The 5,300-nt window shown below is 34.9% G+C and overlaps 1 pseudogene; it reads left to right on the top strand.

Annotated features, from left to right (window-relative positions):
* The first annotated feature begins 1,834 nt into the window (after positions 1 to 1,834).
* Positions 1,835 to 4,902, top strand: LOC124382492 (annotated as a pseudogene).
* Positions 4,903 to 5,300: the final 398 nt, after the last annotated feature.

Here is a 5,300-nt window from a genome sequence, read left to right as displayed (position 1 = left end):
ATCTGCTACAAAAATGACTGAGACTAACTGTGACTTTAGCTGCATGGTGGGTTTATGGTGGTGTTTCCAGTTAACAGAAAATAGTTAACAAAACCATGTCAGCAATTAAAACCATTTGCTTAAACCTGGTTTATACACAATCCAAATTAATGCACAACACTTTTTATAATCACTAATTATTATTTACCATTCCTTGTTAAAATAAGAGCAGAAATTGCACAGAAACAAACGAACCAAGGAACTTGCTAGTGAAAGGCAAAAAAACCGGCACACTTCTGTGCACCGTTCTACTGGTGTTACTCTGTGTTTTATCATAAATTATGAAATCCACGTCCCTGACGCTTCTTTTCTACACGATCGGTAAGCGGGATATTTCCTTCTCACGGTACCATGATATCAGCTGTACAATAAATTATTCACTTTATATACGAACCAGTAAACTGTAATAACGTTCAAGTTAACGCAAACACACACACACACTAACCATGTTTAGTTTTTAAGGGAGATCATTTTGAACATTATAAATGATGGAACTGGCAACTCTGAACTACACCTAATGTAAAGTGCAGTTACAGATGCTAAAGTCACAGACATTATTTACACTCTACTTATCTAAATAAATCACTCTCCATCCTTCAGTTATCCTTCTAGTGCAAAGTTATCCTCATACATGTGTAAATGCAATGTATATAATCAGCATTTAGACTGTTACTGGTTGTGTGTAGGAGGATCTGTAAAAGCAGAATTCTAGAAACAACAACTGACATATCACGTGTACATGAGTATTAAGACTCTTTGCAACAACACTTGAAAATTAGCTCTGGTCTGTTGATTAACGCTGAGTTGTTTCTGCGCTTTGACTGGAGTTTACTTGTGGAAATCATGAATATCAATGAGTGTTTAAGTTATTAAAGCTTTAAAACTAGTTTTTTTATATATAAAATATCATTCTGTTTGTGTTTGACTGATTTTTTTCTCTACAACAGGAACTTATAAAAAAAAAAAAAACAACTGTATAGCATAGAAAAAAAAACAAGCTATGAGTTCAGACACCTCCATAGTTCTCACACAGCCAGGAGTATATGATCCAGGAGACTTTTCAAAAGTCTTATATTAATCGAAAAATGCATTTAAACACTATCTTATATAACTACTTTATCAGGATCATGGTTCTGGTGGATCCCAGACTCATTCCTGAAAACTTTAGGGATAAAACAGGAAAACACACGTTCAAGTCTAGACTGAATCTTGTCATGGCACCTACTCTAATGAGAAAAAGAGTGAATGAAGAAAGTAAGCATGCAGACAGTAACCCAGAGCTCAGGATCACAACAGACAGTGAGATACTGTATATTGGTGAAATCACATTAATCTGTTCATCAAATGTTTTAATCGTTTTAAAGAAAAGAAGTAATCAGAAAAGTAAATACATTTTGATAGGATAGTTTTCCACAAACGTAGCTGATTCTTATAATTTGTGTTTAAGTTTCAACAATCAGTCAGACTTTTACTTGCCTCAGAAGTATATACATGCATGTGTTTTGCTACCAAACAGGTGTTTATGCTAACACATTTGGAGCATCATGCAGGCATGGTGAATATCTATCAAAAGCTGAAGAATGCTGTCCAATGTGTAATATAGGTAAGAAATGATGATACTTGCACCATGATATACTGCTTGTTAGGTGATGTAGATGAAGTAAAACGATGTTTTTATTCATATTTGATTCAGCTTGTGATGATTTTATAGAGGCTTTATGTGAACTATAACATATTGGCTCTCTGTTTTCTCATCACTGAATACAATCTCAGTTCATATATTTTTGTTCTGCAGGTTGGTGGTTCTCAGAGACTGTACTGGTGATTACAGTACAACATGTGCTCCTTGTACTAAAGGAACATTCATGAATGTGCCTAATGGTGTAAACAGTTGTTTTCAATGTAAAACCTGTGACAGAGGTAAATATCATTGTGCACATTTATTTTATATTTTATATTTAAATCATCAGGATTTGCTAATCTAATGTTCTGTTTCTAGGGCTTTACATTTTGCAAAACTGTAGCACAATAAAGGACACAGTCTGTGAGGTCTTAGATGGGTATTACTGTGTACAGCACTCAGATGGAGAATGTTCTCTTGCAATGAAACACAGTGAGTGTAAACCAGGAGAACAAATAAAAACTCCAGGTGAGAACTAATGCCTCAGCCTTTACTCTGATCATGGTCACATTCAAAATGCCAATCTGCATCTGTGTTTTTGAACATATAACATTTCAATTCATAGTAAAAATGACATGATTATGGAGCTGTTTTTGGACAATAATGGAACATTGAAATATGTATCTAAAATAAAAGGTTTGGCCATTGCATCTTCAAGCTCCTTGCTACAATTATAGTTATCACTACATCTTACAGAGCATTAAATGGATCAGTAAAAAGTAGTAGCTTCAATTGCACTTAACTTCTGTGAATTATTATTATTTATTTTTTTGCAGGTGTCTGAAAAATGTTAACATGAAAATTTAAAAAGTAAAAATTATAATTGATTTTATAATTATTAATATTATGATTGCATATATACTTGCATCTTTGCATTTAAAAGTAAAAATGGGATTTTTCCTTCCTTAATTACTAACTAAACCAAGTTTAAATCAGTGCAGTACAGAGAGATTTCAGGTGCAGGGTTGGGAAATACTGCATCCCTAAAAACCACAGATGACTGGTTCTATTGTAAAACTGTTGTGTGCTTCACTGTCCTGAATTTGAATTGTGACTTTATTTACAGGCAATAAATCCTCAGACACAGTTTGTAAAGCGTGTCCATCAGGATTTTATTCCCTAAAGGTGTGAGATGCTTTAAATGGAATGAGTAAGTAATTTTTCTTAATAATTTGAACTTTGATATTTTTGGTTGCCTGTTAGATTTTCATCTCTCTGTTGAGTGTAAAAGTGTTCTTTTTTTCTTCAAGCTGTTCACTCAATAATGAGATTGTGGATGAAGAAGGCACTTCTATTACAGATGTTAAATGCAAACGATTAAGGAAGAGATTTGGTCTTATAGCAGCTTTTCTCATAAGTGCAGTTCCTTTACTGTTATTATCTTCATATTGGATGCACAGAGGAGACACAAGTGAGTTGTGTTCGGTGTTAACTTCAATTTTAACGTAATAGCATGTTTACAAATCTATACTGTACAATATTCCTATCTATATTGTAAGTGCTTATTTTCCTTTTTCTTGTTTTACAGATAGAGAATTAAGAGTAAGTGCTGACTTTAAATAATATAATATTAGATTGTAATAACATTTGTTTTTCCATATTGATAAAGTTCACACTGCTTAAAGAAGCATTTTGGTTTTTTTTGCACTACGGATGCTACACTGTGCACAGTCTATTAGCAGGTCTTTCTAACAAAAGTATTACTTGATACTAAGTAATTCATGTTACAGAAAACTGACTTTGTTCAAAAGAATGTGTATGATATTTACCAATTAAACCATAATCGATTAGAGCCTCCTGACGACATGCCATGAAGTCCAAGGAAATCTGTAGACCTCAGAGGCAGGATTGTGTCCAGGCACTGATCTAGAGAAGGGTACAGAGAAGTTTCTGCAGCATTGAAGCTCCCAATGAGCACAGTGACCTCCATCATCCATATCTGGGAGAAGTGTGGAACCACCAGGACTCCTACAGCGGTCCACCTGTTTTTAGTGGCAGGAACTGGGAGACTAGTCAAGATCAAGGAAAGATTAATGCAGCAATGTACAGAGACATCCTTGATTAAAAACTCTTTGGACCTCAGACTAACGGTTCATCTGCCAACAGGAAGACAACCAATCGTAAATTTTGGGCAAAAAAATAAATAAATAAATAAATAAATAACAGATTGAATAAAACCATACAAGAAATCAATCTACATATTAAAATAAAATATTGGTCAAAATGATTGGTTACTTTCTAAATAATAGAAGTATAGTGCATTTACTTATCATTTTATATGTGTGTGTGTGTGTGTGTGTGTGTGTGTGTGTGTGTGTGTGTGTGTGTGTGTGTGTGTAAATAAATTTTTTACAGATATGTGAAAAACAATGCATTGTGATACAAATGCCAATATTAATGAATGCCTCATATCAATGCTCTGTTTACAAACAGTTTTAAACCAAAACGTAGGTCTACTGGTGACTTCTTAGGAAGAATAATTGTACTTTCTAAAACACTGCGAAAACCTTATTAACTGTTGTCAGCTTAATAGTTGTTGTTAATTGTTAGGTTAGTTAAATTTTTTAAGTAATGGGGAGTTGCTGCCGTACTCTACAATTGGAAGATGTAGTCCTTGTTGGATTTGCTGTGGATTTCTTAATACTGTTTGTTCATTATATGCAGGTTCCCACAGAATCCTCACAATTCAGGTTGTGCATTATCAACCAGTAAAGGGTAAGACCTTCCCCATCCATCACATCACAAACATATATGAAAGCCGGTAATATAATATAGAAGATAAATGCTGTTATTACTTTCCTCTAGGGAAGAAAAATCGGGTGATGGATTCACCAGCTCCAGTGGAGCTGAAACAACCTTCCAGAAGAAGAACTGCTCATCACCTGGCCAAAAGGATCCCCAAAGTGGAGCATGATTGTGGCATTATTATGCTGTGGGGGTGTTATTCTGAAGGAGGGACTTGGCAGCTGGTCAGAGTTGAGGGAAAGCTGGATGGACAGAGATCCATCTGAGACGTACCAGTGCCATTTGGAACCCACTTTATGGAGAGTTTTAGCACTGGACCTCTTTGAGTAGCATGGAGAAGCTGGTGTTGGATCTATTATGATCGCAAATGTTGAGCTATTTTGTAAATTGCTCAGTAGCTCCTGGTTCCATAATCTCAAATGACTGTATAAAACTGCAGAAAGGACGTTACTCATAATCTTACATTCCAGTGATCATGTTCTCACTCCCCAGTGTTTTGTATTGTTTAAAGATTTATAATCACACTCTGATGTCACCCAAATGAGGATGGGTTCCCTTTTAAATCTGGTTCCTCTCAAGGTTTCTTCCTCATAACATCTAAGGAGTTTTTCCTTTCCACATTGTTCACCTTAACTGTTAAATTCTGTAAAGCTGCTTTGAGACAATGTTTGTTGTGAAAAGCGCTATAGAAACAAACTTGACTATATTACCCGATTAATTAAAAAATATTGTCAGATAAATCAATTATCAAAATAATCGTTTGTTGCAGCCCTAGTATGGATGTTGCTACCACACAGGCTGGGCTGTTCAGTTTCACCAATGTGGTCTTCAGCTG

The sequence above is a fragment of the Silurus meridionalis genome, unplaced genomic scaffold, assembly GCF_014805685.1.
Source record: "Silurus meridionalis isolate SWU-2019-XX unplaced genomic scaffold, ASM1480568v1 Scaffold517, whole genome shotgun sequence".
Taxonomy (NCBI): Eukaryota; Metazoa; Chordata; class Actinopteri; order Siluriformes; family Siluridae; genus Silurus; species Silurus meridionalis.
This window is presented reverse-complemented; position numbering and strand designations above follow the sequence as displayed.